Source organism: Phaenicophaeus curvirostris, chromosome 16 (genome assembly GCF_032191515.1).
Source record: "Phaenicophaeus curvirostris isolate KB17595 chromosome 16, BPBGC_Pcur_1.0, whole genome shotgun sequence".
Classification (NCBI taxonomy): domain Eukaryota; kingdom Metazoa; phylum Chordata; class Aves; order Cuculiformes; family Cuculidae; genus Phaenicophaeus; species Phaenicophaeus curvirostris.
In genome coordinates, this window is record NC_091407.1 from 15,914,963 (window position 1) to 15,933,295 (window position 18,333).

An 18,333-nucleotide genomic window follows, 5' to 3' on the forward strand; every position below is an offset into this window, starting at 1 on the left:
TGGAGAAGAGGAGGCTGAGGGGCACGGTTTAGTGATTAATGGGAATGGTTGGACTCAATGATCCTGTGGGTCTTTTCCAACCTGGTGATTCTATGATTCTAAAGAGGCTGAGAGGTGCCAAAAATCCTGTTCTCCTTCCCTGCTCCTGGTGGGATTTTCACAGAGTCCCTGGAGATCTTCTCTGTGATCTTAATACTTTGCATCCTCTAAGGAGGACTCTCTTTCCACAGCAGGCACTGCAAAAGAGCAGTACAGCCGTGTTTTGTGGGCGCACAGTGGAAATGACTGGTTTGGTTTCCATCAACATAGGTATCTCCGAGGCCAATTCTTCTGCTCCAGCATGGACCTTGGGCCTGGCTGAGATCCCATGCAACATCCAAGGTCAGAGAAACTGCATAGGAAAGGTGGAAACTTACTGCAATATGAGGAAAAGTAGAGCTGAGTAGGAAAAAGTGGTGGGAGAACATGGATTTCCTCCATGAAAAGGTCAGAGTACCATTTCGGAAGGAGAGCAGAGACGCCCAATCAGCCCAGAGGAGCATGTCCTTGAAAGGCTGAAGAGTGGATTAGGGGTGACAGAGAGCTCTGGGGAGATGGAGGAGCAAGCCAAAGCCCAAGGCAGAAATTTCAAATTTAGAGCTGGGAGCTCCCAGAAAACAGCTGGAAGAGACCACGTGAGCCCTTCCCGGAGTCTGGCAGTGCTCAGGGAAGGCTGCAGCGCTCTCTCCACTGCTAAACTGTCTCTGGTCAGGCACGTGGTGCTCGTCCTTCAGCCAGAGCCACGCAGAACCCCCTACAGATCCAAGCTGCAGAAGGAGAGACGGGGCTTTCCCTCCCCACTGCACACACAGAGGCACAGTCCCAGCTCACCAGGGCCTGGGCTCATTCTCATTTAACGGCATTTTCACCATGCCTCCTCTAATCTTTGGCCTTTTCGCTCCTGATCCTTGGCCAGCAGACGGGAAGCTCCCAACCAGCTTTTAATTGCACGTGGAGCCTCGTTGTTGTGCCGGCTGCTGCCGTAGTGGTAAGCGATGCCCTTAACCCTGCCGTGGGGGTGGGAAGCAGGGTGGAAAAACCTTCTCAACAAACAAGCTGGGATTTTATTACAGCTTGTGTCACATTGGAGAAGCGAGAGCTGAGTCACTGCCAGGTACAGACAGTGACTGTGAGTCACCGGCATAACCCGGCTCATCAATAAACCTGGCGTCCCACTGCCCAGTGCCCGGAGGAGCCAACGCTCCCTTGCCGACTCCTCAGCTGCCCTCTCAGCTCCAGCCACCTGGCTGCCAGGCTCCAGCGCCCTTCCTTGCAGCTGCCTTCAGCTCCCAGCGACAAGGAGATGCTGGGCAGATCTCTGCTCTGGCAGAGGTGGCTGCTCACACCTCCCACAGGCATCAGGCTGGCAGGACCACAGCCTTGCTCCAACGGTGCTGGTTCCTCTGGATCCAGCTGCCCCTTGCAGAAGCTGTGGAGGTTTTGGAATCATAGAATCATAGAATCATAGAATCACCAGGTTGGAAAAGACCCACTGGATCATTTAGTCCTACCATTCCCATCAATCACTAAACCATGTCCCTCAGCACCTCGTCCACCCGTCCCTTAAACACCTCCAAGGAAGGTGACTCAACCACCTCCCTGGGCAGCCTGTTCCAGTGCCCAATGACCCTTTCCATGAAAAATTTTTTCCTAATCTCCAGCCTGAACCTCTCCTGGCAGAGCTTGAGGCCATTCCCTCTCATCCTGTCCCCTGTCACTTGGGAGAAGAGCCCAGCTCCCTCCTCTCCACAACCTCCTTTCAGGTAGTTGGAGAGAGCAATGAGGTCTCCCCTCAGCCTCCTCTTCTCCAGGCTAAACACCCCCAGCTCTCTCAGCCGTTCCTCATAAGACCTGCTCTCCAGCCCCCTCACCAGCTTTGTTGCTCTTCTCTGGACCCGCTCCAGAGCCTCAACATCCTTCTTGTGGTGAGAGGCCCAGAACACAGTTCAGTTCTGAGTCCCTCACTACAAGAAGGATGTTGAACACAGTTCAGTTCTGAGCGGCCTCCAGCAGAAAACCAGCACATGGCTCTACGGTGCAACAAGGTGAGGAATTAGGAGTCTATTAAAGTGTCTGAGACTCAATGTGTCTGGCAGATCAAGGGAGGGGATTCTGACCCTCTGCTCCAATAAGACCCCACCTGCAGCCCTGCATCCAGCTCTGGAGTCCTCGGCACTGGCAGCACGCAGAGCTGTTGGAGTGAGTCCAGAGAAGGCAATAGAAATGATCTGAGGGCCGAAGCACCTCTCCTGTGAGGACAGGTTGGGAGTTGGGGTTGTTCAGCCTGAAGAGAAGACCCCAAAGAGACTTTAGGGCAGCTTTCAGTGCTGAAAGGAGGCTGCTAAGAATGATGGAAAGGGACTTTTTTTTTAGCCAGGCCTTTAGCAATAGGACGAGGAGGATGGTTTTAAATTAGAGTAGATTCAGCGAAGATATGAGCAAGAATTCTTTTACAATGAGGGTGGTGAGGCCCTGGCCCAGGTTGCCCAGAGAAATTGTGGCTGCCTCATCCCTGGAAACATTCAAGGCCAGGTTGGAAGGGACTCTGAGCAACCTGATGGAGTGGGATGTGTCCCTGCTCACAGCAGAGGGCTGCACTGCGTAGGCGTTAGAGGTCCCTTCTCACCCAAACCAGTCAGTGGTTCTATGATTCATACAGCAGTGTAAACTGGCAGCTGTTCTCCTCTAAAGCCCCAAGGACCTGAGCTCTCCCTGCATGAGGGACCCGTTTTCTTCCTTGGTTCATCACCCCAGCTGCAATCTGCACCTCCTCCCTGACTGACCAGAAGAGGCTGTGGTCCCTGAAGGTCCCTCAGCTTCAGAGCCAGCAGTTTGCTACAGAATAAATGGAAATTTTTTGACTTGAGAACTTGTTAAAAGATCTGTTTCCACTGGCTGGACTGGTGAAGGCAGAACATACTGAGCAGCATGCCTGTAAGGAGAGGGGCTGGCTGGGGTAGCACTGCCTGTCTCTCATTCTTGCTTTAATACATTGAGTTTTTAATCAGTGAAATCAGGCTCAGGAGAAAAACAAGCTTTCCCCTGCATCCCAGGTCGGCGAGAAGGCCAATATCATCCTGGCTTGGATCAGTCCTGAGGCAGCCAGCAGGAGCAGGGCAGGGATTGTCCCCTGCACTCGGCGCTGGGGAGGCCAAACCTCAAATCCTGGTTCAGTTTTGGGCCCCTCACTCCAAGAAAGATCTTGAGGGGCTGGAGTGCATCCAGAGAAAGGAATGAAGCTGGGGAAGGGGCTGGAGAACAGGGGTTGTGGGAGCAGCTGAGGGACCTGGGTTGGTTCAGCCTGGAGAAGAGGAGGCTGAAGGGAGACCTCATTGCTCTCTGCAGCTCTTGGAAAGGAGGTTGGAGCCAGGCGGGTGCTTCAATCAAGTAACAAGAGGACAAGAGGAAATGGCCTCAAGTTGTGCCAGAGCAGATTTAGCTTGGATATTAGGAAAAATTCCTTTACCAGAAGAAAACTCTCTGGTGAAGCCCTGACAGAGGCTGCCCAAGGCAGTGGGGGAGTCTCCATCCCTGGATCTTAGAGGTCTTCTCCAGGCGGGTGACACTGCTTTGGGGTGGCCTCGCTGGGAGAGCACCCCTGACCACCACCCTGCATCCCCGAGAGCCTGCCCTGCGCTTCCAAACATGCACCGAGACCCAGTGGAAATGGCTAAAATGATGGTTGGCGAGGCTGGGCAGCTGGACGGAGTTGTGCAGGGGACAGGGCCACCACGAGAAGTCTCCCACAGGGATGATGGGTCAGACAAGGAAGAATTTTGGGATCTCCTGGCAGGTGGCTGCTAACTGACACCAATTTGGTGATCTTGGTCCATTTCCTAATGGCAAGTGTTCCCAGCTGCCCTTCCAGGGAGCTCAGCATCGTCTGAGTGCGACCACGCTGCCCAGACTCTGTTTTTAGGTGTAATGGGAGTCTTTTCCTCTAGCATTGCCTGTACTGGGAATAAATGGATGCTCTCTTTCTGCAGAGTGTCACACTGATGTCTTCTGAAAGCTTTTCTTTTACAAGAAGCCCTTTCAAAGATAAACCAGACAAATGAAACAATAAACCTCTTGAAAAAAATTAAAGGAAAAGGAGGATAATTTAACACAGTTAATAAAGGCAATGAATAATCTGCCAGGTACCTGGAGGATTGACGTAGCATGAAGCTAAAACTTGAAGTCATTGCGTTCTTCTTTGCTCACCCTCTCTTAGCATCAAGCCCTCTCTTGCCTCATCCTTCAGGGTGATGGTGGCACTTCCCAGTCTTCTGTGTGCAGAAATCACCCCACTCAGTCCCAAAATACATCTGTGTGTGTGGGAGGAGTATGGCAGCATGTGGTAATTAACACTACATAACAGCTCAGGACCAGAAGCAAAGGATAAACTTGGTGCCGGATCGAAAATAAGCTCAGGTGTGTGGGATGAACCAGCCAAGCTGGAATTCAGCCATGAGCTCCTGATCGAGAGATCTGGCACTGTGGTTTTAACTTCATTCTAGGAAGTCACAGTCCTGGCCTGGCAGCACTGGCCGATGCCGGGCTGAGCAATGGGCTTGATCTTGACTTAATACCTCTGACAGCAACACCTTCCGAAGATCCTCCTATTTCCAGGAAACCTTGGAAGGAGGCCCAGCCTGCCAGACGGCTTTTCAGAAACCGGGAAAGCAATCCTAGTTTGAGAAAATCATACTAATGCCTCTCGGCAGACACGGCCCATGCACACATGTGAGTCACTCCTAGCAGCCCAGAAACCTGCTCACACCAGTGCCAATGGCACGGGGTAGCTCTGGCTGATGGGTTAGTACTGCAGCTCGGAAAAGACTTCACAGCTGGTGCAACACAGCAAGGATGTCAACTTTGCAGCAGGCACAGCGTGCTCTGAGAAGTCCCAGCTGGCACTGAAGAGCAGCACCCTGGGAGGTGGGTACTTTTGCTTCCGTGGCTGGTAAGTTGATGTGTTCTTGCTCAGTAGGTGAGATGCTGAACTGAAAGGGGAGCACAATGGTAGGTGGGATCCTTGCAGGAGCCTTGCAGTGGGTGGCACAGGTGATCAAAAATGACACTGCAGATGATTGCAGAAGAAGTGGTGGCTGCCCCATCTCTGGAGGTGTTCAAGGCCAGGTTGGATGAGGCTTTGAGCTCCTGATCCAGTGGGAGCTGTCCCTGCCCATGGCAGGGGATTGGAATTGGGTGGGCTTTGAGGTCCATTCCAGCCCAAATCTTTCCATGATTCTATTGTTCTATGTCATGAGCAGCATTTTCTGGTGCCTTCCTCCCTCATAGGTGTTTTCCCCACCAGCAGCAAACACGCTGCCAACCATGTCACGCAGCATGGGAAAACCGTTTGTGATATCAGGCTCGGGAAGGTATCCAGGTGTGCATGCCCCACTCTGGGACTCAGGGTCGGGAGCAAGGAGGGAGCGGCAGCAGTGAGCTCCCGAATCCCCTTTCATCAGCATCCAGCCATGTTCACATGTCACGGGTTCCAAGCACATGCTGAGAGCCCTGCCCATGACTGACAGCTCTGTGCTCAGCACCACCAGCCATGCTCATCTGTTCCCCAAAGATTTCCTGGTTCTCCACCACTCTCAGAGCTCTTCAGCTAAGGATGGTCCTGGCTGAAGCTGCCTCTCCCACAGGGAGGGAAGGAGGTGCTGTCCATGAAAGCTTTAAACTCATTAGCTGCCCCTGCAACTGGTAATTAGGTTGATTTCTGTAGAAGCACAGTGTGAGCAATCGTTCGTCTTTAGGTACCACAGACAGGGAAGGGAGGACCTCTTTCTCCCCTCTACTGCAGGACTATGGAAAAGTATTAAGGAAGAAAGAGTACATGGAAAACCAGCCCTGCTGAGAAGACCTTGGACAGACTCTGGAACCTTCAGCCACAGTGGCAGAGACTGAAAAGAAAAGAAGAGAGGGGAGACCTCATTGCTCTCTACAACTACCTGAAGGGAGATTATGGAGAGGAGGGAGTTGGGCTCTTCTCCTGGGTGACAGGGGACAGGACGAGAGGGAATGGCCTCAAGCTCTGCCAGGGGAGGTTCAGGCTGAACATTAGGAAAAAAATTTTCACAGAAAGGGTCATTGCGCACTGGCAGAGGCTGCCCAGGGAGGGTGTTGAGTCGCCTTCCCTGGAGGTGTTTAAGGGACGGGTGGACAAGGTGCTGAGGGACATGGTTTAGTGATTGATGGGAATGGTTGGACTCGATGATCCGATGGGTCTTTTCCAACCTGGTGATTCTATGATTCTATGAAGCACAAAGTAAAGGGGTGGCTCTGGGCAGCCTCCAGGTCTGCACTGGGAGTGATGGTGAGGCTGGAAGGTGGTGCAGTGGTGGGACCAGGCTGGGGCAGGCTGGTCTGTGCTCCATCTCTGTCACAGGCTGTCCTGTGGGGGACACTTACCCAGAACTTTTGATCCTAGCTCCATCGGTATAGAAAAAAATCCAGTTGCCAAAAGCTGATATGGTGTGTCCCAACACAAGGACAAGGGGTACGCAGCATCGCCGGGCATCCTGCAGGACCCTGGCTCCCTCCCTTCCCCACATCATGCTGCCCTGGCCCACACAGCACAAGGTTAAAGGGACACTTGTCATAGGATGTGCTGCAGCACAGGCAGCAACAGGGGATGGGCATGGGGCACTCAGCCACTGCCTTCTAACAGGCACTAAACATTCTCTGAGCTTCCTCAGGTGGGACCAGACCCTGAGCCCCATCCTCTGTTTTCACCAAGGCTCCCAAGTAGGTCCAGACCTCCAAATTTGTTTTTTCTCTCCAGAGAAGAAAGTCTAATCAGTTAAGTTAAAGCTGATTATCGCTAGCAAAGCCAGAGAGTGGCAGTCTGGCCCTAGTCGATGGCTTCACTCCCCACCTCCATATGCCTGTGGGGTTTCATAGAATCATAGAATCATAGAATCACCAGGTTGGAAAAGACCCACAGGATCATTGAGTCCAACCATTCCCATCAATCACTAAACCATGACCCTCAGCAACTTGTCCACCCGTCCCTTAAACACCTCCAGGGAAGGTGAATCACCCACCTCCCTGGGCAGACTCTGCCAGTGCCCAATGACTCTTTCCATAAAATACTTTTTCCTAATGTCCAGCCTGAACCTCCCCTGGCAGAGCTTGAGGCCATTCCCTCTCGTCCTGTCCCCTGGCACTTGGGAGAACAGCCCAGCTCCCTCCTCTCTACAACCTCCTTTCAGGTAGTTGTAGAGAGCAATGAGGTCTCCCCTCAGCCTCCTCTTCTCCAGCCTAAACAACCCCAGCTCTTTCAGCCATTCCTCATAAGGTCTGTTCTCCAGCCCCTTCACCAGCTTTGTTGCTCTTCTCTGGACTCACTCCAGAGCCTCAACATCCTTCTTGTGGTGAGGGGCCCAGAACTGAACACAGGATTCGAGGAGCGGTCTCACCAGTGCCAAGTCCAGAGGGAGAAGAACCTCCCTGGACCTGCTGGCCACGCCGTTTCTGATCCAAGCCAAGATGCCATTGGCCTTCTTGGCCACCTGGGCGACTGCTGGCTCATGTTCAGTCGCTGTCAACCAACACCCCCCAGGTCCCTCTCCTCCAGGCAGCTTTCCAGCCAGACTTCTCCTAGTCTGGAGCTGCTCAGGGTTGTTGTGCCCCAAGTGCAGGACCCACCATTTGGCTTTGTTAAACCTCCTGCCATTGGTCTCAGCCTGGTGGTCCAGCCTGTTTAGATCCCTTTGGAGAGCCTCAAGTGTCTCCTGCACACACCTCCAGCAAAACTTCTCCTACTCGTGGCAAAAAAGCTCCTGCCAAAGCTGTCTGGCACAGCAAAGGCACTTTGCCATGGGAGCCCATCCTGAAACTACCATATGTCTTGCCCTCTGACACCATTCTCATCCCCACAGGATGCTCCTGGCACAGGATGTTCTCCTCCCTGTGCCCGGGGAGAACAATATGAGGCCCTCGGCTGTGCAGTGATGTCGTGGGACTTTTCTGGAAAGCTGTTAGCCGACGGCTGCGGAGGGAACATGGCAAGGTAATTGGGGAAGATGAGACTAATCTCATTTTTTTGTTGTGAAAGGGGTGTGAAGAAGAGAAAAGGAGATGTACTGGTAAATTACCATCAGGGCTGCTATAGTAACACGGCTTTAAAGATTGCCTAGTCAGCCTCCTTGGGGCTATAGAAACCTCTTCAGATTGTTCTGTAGTTTTCCACTTTCTCCTGGTGCTGGCTGGCAGGGGCTGCCTCACTTTCTGACCGTGCTGTGGCTCATGGTCCTGCCTGTGTAGCCACCACCAGCCTCACTCCAGCCAGTGCAGGGAAAGCTGCCCACGCAGGGAGTGAAGCCTGCAGAAAAGGGTCAGCGGAGGAGTAGATTGGGTCTTAGGGCTGTTTGTCAACCTGTCTCCCTTCCAGTCCCCCCAAGACAGATTCAGGGAAGCACTTTTATTCACTTATTTGTTTCTCGTTTCTCTCTCATCTATTACCACAGCTCACTTGCTTCCCTGTAAGGCATCAGCTAAGAGAAGCCAGCAGCTGCAGCACAGCTCCCTGATGCCACCCAGGTCCGGTGGCAGCGCATGGCCCAGTCCCAGAGCACCCCACAGCCAGTGCCACAGAATCATAGAATCATCGAATGGTTTGGGTTGGAAGGGACCTCAAAGATCATCTAATTCCACCCCCCGCCCTGTCATGGGCAGGGACACCTCCCACTGGATTGGGGGCTCCAAGCCCCATCCAACCTGGCCTTGAACACCTCCAGGGATGGGGCAGCAAACCTCCTTGGACAACCTGTTCCAGGGCCTCCCCACCCTCATTGTGAAGAAATTCCTCCTTATGTCTAGTCTAAATCTATCCATCTCCAGTTTATAGCTATGTCCCATCTCGAGCCCTGCCTGGACTCCCACAGCTCCTGCTGACCCAGGCAAGCTTGCATGCAAGTAGCCTCCAAAGAAAGGTCTGGGGCCAGCATGGGGACATGTGAGCCATGAGCAAAAAGGGGAAGCTTTGCTTCACTTGCAACAGCTGTGTGGATCCCTAAGAGCCAGTTCCCATCCCCAAAGGGGACAATTTCCTTCCTCTTTTTAAAGGACAGCCCCAAACTTCTGAGCAGCGATTCAATGACCCCAGTCTGAAGTGCTGTCAGGTGCCTCAGCTGAGACAAAGGAAGCACAGGAAAGAGCTTTTCCCCTCCAATCTTGATCAAGCTGCTTGAATTTGCCTCTTATGCACTGACATTTAAATTCCTATGCCATTCTCCAGCCCTCATCACTGCAGAGGAGGCTGCTTTCCTCTGCGAACTCAAGATCAAGCCTTGTTTTCAGGACAGCCACGCTCCAGGTCAGAGGCGATGCCTAAGTGCCTTTGCTGGATAAACACGATTTAACAGGATTTCTCGCTCCGGGAACTACTTATGAACTCCCAGCTTCTCCCAGCACTCTTGCGTTTCATTCCACTTCAATATCAGCTTAATATACGTGGAGGCGTTTGCGGTTTATGTCTTTATTTCTCTGAGGTTCGCTGGGATGGAGAAATGCTAATGTTTAATTTCTGCAGGAGGGAGAATGTGTTAACAAGCAAACCCCACGAAGGGACCCAGGATAATTTAGTCAAAACAAAAAGCTGGTGTGAATTCTGCCATGAAAAATTTGAACTCAGTAGGTGTGCTGGCCTGCAGCCTCAAGCGTTTAAGAGTTTTCAATTCTACACTGTAAATCCACAGCAATAATTGGTCCCATTCTTTATTAAAACAGCACCTAAGGTGTAATTTTATTTCAGATGAGGCAGAGCTGCCAAAGAGCTGAGGGTCTTCTAGATGTGCCACAATTTAAGAAAACAAGCATGAGTGAAGTGCATTTTGGCTCAGAGTAAACGAGGCCACGTGTTTTCTCAGGAGAAGGAACACACCGACACGTAAGTCTGCAGCCCCCAGCAGCTCCCAGTGTTAGCACACCCTCTACCCCATCCCGAGGGAGCTGTCAAGCCCATCCTGCAAGCGAGCAGAGCAGGACCAGGAGAAGATGGGCTGACCACTGGATTGGCTGATCTTAGAGGTCTTTTCCAGTCCTAATGATTCTGTGTTTCTGTGATTCTAAGATGTGATTTGTCCACGGTCACTCCATGTACAGAGGGACACAGGGATCAGCAGATGCACTCCACATTTCACTCCACCTTCTCCCTGGGCCATGGAGCCATCAGCTCTTTGGAGACTTCATAGAAGACTTCATAGACTTCATAGAATCACCAGGTTGGAAAAGACCCACCGGATCATTGAGTCCAACCATTCCCATCAATCACTAAACCATGTCCCTCAGCACCTCATCCACCCATCCCTTAAACCCCTCCAGGGAAGGTGAATCAAACCCTCCCTGGGCAGCCTCTGCCAGTGCCCAATGACCCTTTCCATAAAATATTTTTTCCTAATGTCCAGCCTGAGCCTCCCCTGGTGGAGCTTGAGGCCATTCCCTCTTGTCCTGTCCCCTGTCACTTGGGAGAAGAGCCCAGCTCCCTCCTCTCCACAACCTCCTTTCAGGTAGTTGGAGAGAGCAATGAGGTCTCTCCTCAGCCTCCTCTTCTCCAGCCTAAACAACCCCAGCTCCCTCAGGTGCTCCTCATAAGGCCTGTTCTCCAGCCCCTTCACCAGCTTCATTGCTCTTCTCTGGGCTCACTCCAGAGCCTCAAAACCCTTCTTGTGGTGCGAGCTCTTGGCAGGGCAGTGCTTTCCTAGTGAGGTAAAACCCATCCCTGGATGAGCCAGGGTGCCAACCCTACCCAGTCCTGGGCTAAAAACTCCTCCTTTTCTGTTAAAAAGCTTTACTGAGTTTGATCTGTGTAGTAGGCTTGTTCTCCAGCCCCTTCACCAGCTTCGTTGCTCTTCTCTGGATTTGCTCCAGAGCCAACCTACTGTGGTGACAGGCTGGTCTGGGGGCAGAATCCCTCCTGCCCTCTCAAATAGTGTCTAAAAACCTTAGCTGTAGGGATGTGGTTAACGTAATTGAACACCCTTGCAATGGATGCTATTCAGTTTGCTTCCGTCGTGCCTTTGGCACAGGAGGAATTCATGCAGCCGTCAGAGGGACCATTTATCGGAGTGGGCGTTGATCCAGTCAGGGTAAATGTCAAACCCGTGTTAGCTGAGAGGCTCTTGTAAGCATCAGCAAAGATGCCAAAGACTCATGAAACTGTTTGCTTCTTGTTAAAAGATCAAGAAAACCACAGAGATGTTATTTAAAAGTGGGTGCTCTGGCAGTAAATGCCCACCTGCGGCAGCTGGGCTCTGAGCATAGCCCAGATCCACTTTTGGGGATGCACGCTCAGGACAGAGAAAGGATCTGCTGTGGTCTGAAGCCTGGGAAAGTAAGGAGTCCTAAAACTGAGAGGGTTCCATCCACTGCTCTACTGGACACTGTTGCTGTGCGATGTGACACACCAGGCTGCCCAGGGAGGTGGTGGAGGACACATCCCTGCAGGCGTTTAAAAGATGGGTCGATAAAATGCTCGGCGATAGTTTAATAGTGGGCAGGTACGATTGAGCTTGATTATCTCAAAGGTCTTTTCCAATCAAATAATCCTATGATTCTATGATCCTCACATCTCTGTCTGCAGAGATTACTTTGAGAAGGACACCACCAGGTGACTCGTGAATATTTGCAGGGGAAGGCAATTCTGGAACTACCACTGTACTTGGAGCCCAGGCGAGCATCTTGAGACCTCCTGTGAAAGTTACGGATCTATGGGAGCTGTGTAAGAGCCCAGGGGGCTCCCTGGCAGCTGGAGGCCACCTTATGCATTTCAGATACCTGATGAGGAAGGAACATCCCTGACTCTGATGTCACGTTTGTTTACTCTCCTCCAGTTACATGTCTTGGATGGAGCACATCCTTCTTTTGGACTGAGACCAGTGCCTACAAGGCAGGCAAAGCTGTAAGCAGAGACCTGCTGATGGGGAGGAAAGAGTTGCAGGACAGAGCTCAGACCCTGGTATACTGCTCTGTAGTTTTGTTCCGCTCTTTTGCAAGGAGAGGAAGGTTCCTGCCTTCTGCCTTAACTACAGGAATAAATCTCAGCTGGGACCAGACCTGAACTCCCAGCAGGCACACATTGCCTCACACAGAACATCATCTCTCTCTGGGGGGCAGCCAGTGCCCTCAGACTTTTGTGCTGTAACTGAAGAAGCTGCTCTTTGAAACAGAGCCTACCTGGGATCAAGAGGAAGTGGCTTGCTGACCACTAGCTCTACAGACACGCTGTGGAAAGCCGACTTTCCAAGCCTTACTGAAAACCACTATGTTTTCCCCTTCATCTTTTAATGAAAAGTGCCCAGAAGGTTCCTCTGTTTCTATTATGAAATCTCATGGAGCTCACCAGGATTTGGCTGTTATTCACTGGTTTGCAGGCCTGTGAGCTGAAGGGCATATTTTTATTAACGTCTTCTCAGATGAAAGGACTCAGCCTTGGGGTTTCACGCATATTTACATTCAATGCTAGACATGCAGGGATGTTCCTCTTGACATTTCACTTGGTTTGCCACAGAGAACAGGAATCTTCCCACCCTCTTGCTTAAGCATTGTGCAATATCCGAGCAAAAACCAGATGAAAACCAGCTTTTGGCTAAGACAGAGAGATCTGTGGACTTGATGTGGAAGTGTTGCTCTCTAAGAAATGAGACTGCTGTTCCCCAGCAGCTTGTGAAGGGTACAATTCTCCACGATCATATGGAAATAAATGTAAGACGCTTCCCTGCTGGAGGCAAAAGATGACTTTAAGACAGATGCGTTGCCTTCAGAACTGGACATCTGGACATTTTTGCTCTAGGTCCCACGTGTGATTTATCCAAAGCTGTTGCTTTTCATCCTGAGCTCCCCTGCCAAAAATGTAGAGTGCAAGGGCAGGGACTGCAGTGCCTTCTGCCAGAAGAGGATGATTTAAAGCACAGCCCTTGGGTGCTGTGATAAGGTATCGTGATGACTCATCCTCAACGGAAGCCATCTCTCCTTGGCAGCTGGCACAGTGCCTGTGCTGGCTTTGAAAAGCATCTCCTCCTGCCTTTCCAGACCTGTGCTCGCTGGCGAGACAGGAGGACACAAAGCAAGCTTTTGTAGCACAACCCTCACTTGCCATCTGTAAAGCTTTTCAATTACATGGGAAAGGTTAAAAATAGCTCTCTAAAAGCTTCCCTGCTCCTTTCTCATTCTTCCCTATTCTGTTCCTCAGAAGGAACAAGGACATGTCTGATGTGTGTCTCTCCTGAGTGCATCTTGATGGGTGCCCCAGACTCCAGAGGAGTTCAACTTCTGGAGACACTGGATCCATGGGTCCTGTCTTCAAGTGAAGTTTGTCTGATGGAGTCAGAGACAGTTCCCTCTGGGAGACGGGAGGGACCGGCTTGCACGCATGCTCCATTTCACCATCAACTCACAGCAGTTCTTCTTCTGGAGGCTGCCGTCCTCTGTTAAAATCTAAGCTCACACACAAATTAAAACTCTGAATCTCCAGTTCTTTAGGCTGCAGAGACAAAAAGTTTTAACTCTGGAATGGAGCGTAAATAGATCCACTGGCATCTGCCTCCAGGCTGCGCATCTGATGCACCGGACAGAGCTGTAGGGATGCTGGGATGAGGGAACCACCAAAGTGCCCCCCCATTTACCTGAGTCTCTGCTGATGAAAGCACTGAAGGAAAGAGAGAGAGAGAAGCTGTGCATGACCACTTGGACCTTGCTGAGGAAAAGCTAAGCCCACTGCCCTGTGGATGTCATCTATCTGGACCTTTGACTCGGTCCATCACAACTTCATCCTCTCTAAATTCCAGAGAATATGGATTTGATGGGCTCACTGTTCAGTGGATAAGGAATTGGCTGGATGGGACAGGCCCCAGGGAGACCTTAAAGCAGCCTTCCAGTCCTGGAAGGGGCTCTAGGAAACTGGGGAGTTGCTCTTGATCAGGGAGTGCAGGGATAGGACAAAGGAGAATGGTTTTGAGCTGTAAGAGGAAAGATTGAGATGAGATCTTTGGACCAAATAATTCTGGAATCCTCAATGTAAGAAGGATATGGAACTGTTGGAACGGGTCTAGAGGAGACTACAAGGATGATAAAAGGGCTGGAGCACCTCCCATATGAGGACAGGCTGAGAGAGTTGGGGTTGTTCAGCCTGGAGAAGAGAAGGCTCCAAGGAGACCTTAGAGCAGCTTCTGGTACCTGAAGAGGCTACAGGAAAGCTGGGGAGGGGCTGTTCACAAAGGCTTGTGGTGACAGGACGAGGGGCAATGGCTTCAAACTGGAGAAGGGCAGGTCTAGACTAAACATAAGGAGGAATTTCTTTATGATGAGGGTGCTGAGGCACTGGAACATGTTGCCCAGGGAAGCTGTGGGTGCCCCATCCCTGGAGGTGTTCAAGGCCAGGTTGGATGGGGCTTGGGTAGCCTGATCAAGTGGGAGGTGTCCCTGCCCATGGCCAGGGGGATTGGAACTTTAAGGTCCCTTCTGACACAAACTATTCCATGATTCCATTACTCTATGATGAGATGGGAGCTCGGGAAATGTGATAGTTTGCTCTGGCAATTGAAACAGGTATCCCCTGGGACGGGTATGATCCGATTAAAGCATTGAAGTGCAAGGCAGCAGCAACATTAATGAGCCCGTCTGAGAACAGATGAGGCTGGAGAAAAACAGTCTGATAGCTTCTGAAAATCAAGCTGTGTTGTGGCTATGAAGAGCATTGCAGGGAGCTTAGGCAGGACCAAAACAAGACAACATGCAAACACACACAAATGCCTCGTGTTCTTCTGCAAAATATGTTCCTGAGAAGGAGGGGATGAAAACTGCTCTCCACAAATGCAAGGGCAGGCAACCTTCTCAACAGTGAATAAAAATTACTAATCAGAAGAATTGTAATTAAAGCAATTACCATGTTCTCTGCATACGTACGCCCTGCATGTTTCATAAAGTCTAATAAAACACAGTGCTGGGCCTTGATGGAGAGGAAATTGTGGTTAATCATGAGGGAATGGGTAACTTCCTCACCCAATCTTAGGCTAATGTCTCCAACACGCTCTTTTGAGCGCAGTTCACACCCGCTGTGATTACAGAGAAACTGTGCTGTGAAGCAAAGCTGGTTAATGAACTTACTGCTCCCTGCATGTATCAAAACAAGTCTTTGAAGCACTTCACATGAGGTTCAGCTTTACGGAGGAGAGTGTGGGTGCTGTATCACACACAACTGAAGGCTCATGGGGCATTGTTGATCGCTCCCTCTCACAGCCTGGGATGGAGCTGCTTGTGGTTCCAGAAGCACTGAAGGAGGACACAGCTGCTTCACCCGACTCGACCACTGGCAAATCCAACTTCCCAGGAATTAATTCTCTGGTTTCTGCCCCTGATGTGAACCTAAGACTGCCCTGAAAAGCTACATTTCATTTGCAATTGCAAGTTTGGAAGCCTGCTGCCCCAGCCTTCTGTTGGGCCTGTAAGCGAAGCCCTCACTTTAGAGCACGTGAAGCTTTTCTGTCTTGACCATAGCATTTTGTACTTCCCCTGTCTCTTTTTTCGCACTTCCATTTGCTGCTTGGAAAGGGCTTCAGGCTGGTATCTTGAATCCACATTAGGAAAGCTTCCTCCCTTGCAGACCTTCAGCACAACTCAAGAGCTCTGCAGCTGAACCCCAGCTTGAAGTGTCAGGCCAGCAGCTCAGTCCCCGGCACAGGGCGACGCCACCCAGAGAGAAGTAGGGTACCTGGCAGGCTTGGGGATCTCTTTTACCAAGCATTCCTTGTCAGCCTGTGGTCACGACAGTGGCTGCTAAAGGTTACATCGCTGCAAAGGACAGGAGAGCCAGGCTTTTCAGTGCCCTTCTCAGAGATCACTTGGATTCCTGGCAACTTTGCTCTTATCTCAGTTTGGGAAAGTCCAAGCCAAGCTGACTAACAGCCAGCTTAGGTGAAGGTCAGAAAGCAAACCCATTATTCAGCTGCAAAGAGCACACGGAAGCATAAAGCCCATTAGAGGCAAAGTGGACCTGTCAGAGACTCAGCATGAGATGCCTTTTTGGGAGGAGGAGCTCCCATGCTTTAAGGTTGCCTCTCTAGAGATAACTTAGTGTCATCTTCTATGGGTGCCTCATAAAACAATTAAAATAAATGTCTTCAGCGTACAGTTCTCTTTCCTCTCTGGGAATGATTCCAGCTCACTGAGTTACAGCATCACCACAAAGAAGATGAAATTTTATAATTATTGACGACAGCTCTCAGAAAGGGCAATGCTGTTTAACCCTGGAGGTGCTGGTAGCACTGGGTGTTGCTGTGGAAGGTACTTCACAGAATCACAGAATCACAGAATAACCAGGTTGGAAGAGACCCACCAGATCATCGAGTCCAACCGTTCCTATCAAACACTAAACCATATCCCTCAGCACCTCATCCACCCGTGCCTTAAACACCTCCAGGGAAGGTGACTCAACCACCTCCCTGGGCAGACTCTGCCAGTGCCCAATGACCCTTTCTGTAAAGAATTTTTTCCTAATGTCTAGCCTAAACCTCCCCTGGCGGAGCTTGAGGCCATTCCCTCTTGTCCTGTCCCCTGTCACTTGGAAGAAGAGGCCAGCACCCTCCTCTCTACAACCTCCTTTCAGGTAGTTGGAGAGAGTAATGAGGTCTCCCCTCAGCCTCCTCTTCTCCAGGCTAAACAACCCCAGCTCTCTCAGCCGCTCCTCATAAGGCCTGTTCTCCAGCCCCTTCACCAGCTTCGTTGCTCTTCTCTGGACTCGTTCCAGAGCCTCAACATCCTTCTTGCGGTGAGGGGCCCAGAACTGAACACAGGATTCGAGGAGCGGTCTCACCAGTGCCAAGTACAGAGGGAGGATAACCTCCCTGGACCTGCTGGCCACGCCGTTTCTGATACAAGCCAAGATGCCATTGGCCTTCTTGGCCACCTGGGCACACTGCTGGCTCATGTTCAGTCGCTGTCAACCAACACCCCCAGGTCCCTCTCCTCCAGGCAGCTTTCTAGACAGACTTCTCCTAGTCTGTAGCACTGCATAGGGTTGTTGTGTCCCAAGTGCAGGACCCGGCATTTGGCCTTGGTAAACCTCATGCCATTGGACTCTGCCCAGCGGTCCAGCCTGTTCAGATCCCTTTGCAGAGCCTCCCGACCCTCCAGCAGATCGACACTTCCACCCAGCTTACTTCTCCCGACTATTCATCCTTTTGGTGCTATCTGTGGTTTCAATCCAGGATGGGGGACAACATGATTCAGAGAAACCCTGCAGGAGAAGGACTTGGGGTGCTGGTGGATGAGAAGCTCAACATGAGCCAGACAAATGTATTCACAACCCAGAAGGCCAACCATGCTCGGGGCTGCATCAAAAGAAACATGGCCAGCAGGGCCTTCTACTCCACTCTCACGAGACCCCATCCGGAGTCCTGTCTCCAGTTCTGGAATCCCAGCATAAGAAGGTTATGGAGCTGTTGGAATGGGTCCAGAGGAGGGCTACAAAGATGATCCAGGGGCTGGAGCACCTTTGCTGTGAGGACAGGCTGAGAAAGATGGGGTTGTTCAGCCTGGAGAAGAGAAGGCTCTGGAGAGACCTTAGAGCGACCTTCCAGTACCTGAAGAGGGCCTACAAGAAAGCTGGGGAGGGACTTTTTACAAGGGCCTGTAGTGACAGAACAAGGATGAATGGTTTTAAATTAGAAGGGGGAAGATTTAGATTAGACAATAGGAAGAAGTTCTTCATGATGAAAGTGGGGAGGCCCTGGCCCAGGTTGCCCAGAACAGTGGTGGCTGCCCCATCCCTGGAGGGGTTCAGGGCCAGGTTGGATGGGGCTGTAGAACTCAGCAGAGTGGACACGGGAGCATGCAGTGTCAGAGCAGCAGGACAGCAGGACTTGCACAGCAAGCACTTAGCTAAGCCCATTTTTTAATCCACAATTGGTAATATTAAAATATTATTGAATATATTGAAGTTTTCCCACTCCATTCCTGTCTCTTCTTTCTTTTGTTGTCCTTTAAGATTGTTCCTTCTCCTTCCCCCTCCTGGCCAGGTACTCCCTATCTTTCAAAGTCCTCCGTCAGCCTTTTTGCTTCCGCAACCGTGTTTTTCACTCTGCTCTTCCTTCCTGTCACAGACACACTCCCCTTCCTCCCCCGGTGATGTCCTGGCTTCAAGTTTGCTGGTGTTGGATTGCAGATTCCTTGGACGGGCTCTGGGCCCCGCAGAGCACTCAGTGCATTCCCGGCCAGCTGTCCTTGCCGTGTTACGCAGGCTGGGCCTCGGGCAGCTCTTTGAAGGCTCTCCCTTGCTTGTCTCTCTGGCTCTGCTTGTCCGCG